Consider the following 473-nt stretch of genomic DNA (forward strand, 5'->3'; position numbering starts at 1 on the left):
GTTTTCAAAATATTAAAATTATTCGTGCAAAATATTTAACAAATAGTTATTCAGTTATTCACGTTACCTCATATACTAACCATCTTTAGAACTGGAATGTCCAGAATGTGCTGTATGAATAAGACAAATAAAGTTTTCAATTTCCATCTCCATTCCAACTACGACCTTCACTCCACTGGTAATAACCAAAGAAGAAAATTTGCGACTTGGATGAGATACGGGGCTCCGGCTTCCTCACTTTCCACGCCACGAACCGGGCGCTCCTGCCGTGGCGTCTCATTCTCTGGCGTCTCCTCTACTGACACTCGGGACGGAAGTAGAATGTCCCGGGAGCGTTGTAGTAGCCGTGGACGTCACCGGTGGACCCCTTCATTATGCAGTATGCTGAGGAATGCAAGGTCAAGGTTGGCGCGTTGCTGCTGAAGGGAATGTAGGATCGTACAGGTGAACGACAAAATGCTCTACAGTATATG

Source organism: Penaeus monodon, chromosome 28 (assembly GCF_015228065.2).
Source record: "Penaeus monodon isolate SGIC_2016 chromosome 28, NSTDA_Pmon_1, whole genome shotgun sequence".
NCBI lineage: Eukaryota > Metazoa > Arthropoda > Malacostraca > Decapoda > Penaeidae > Penaeus > Penaeus monodon.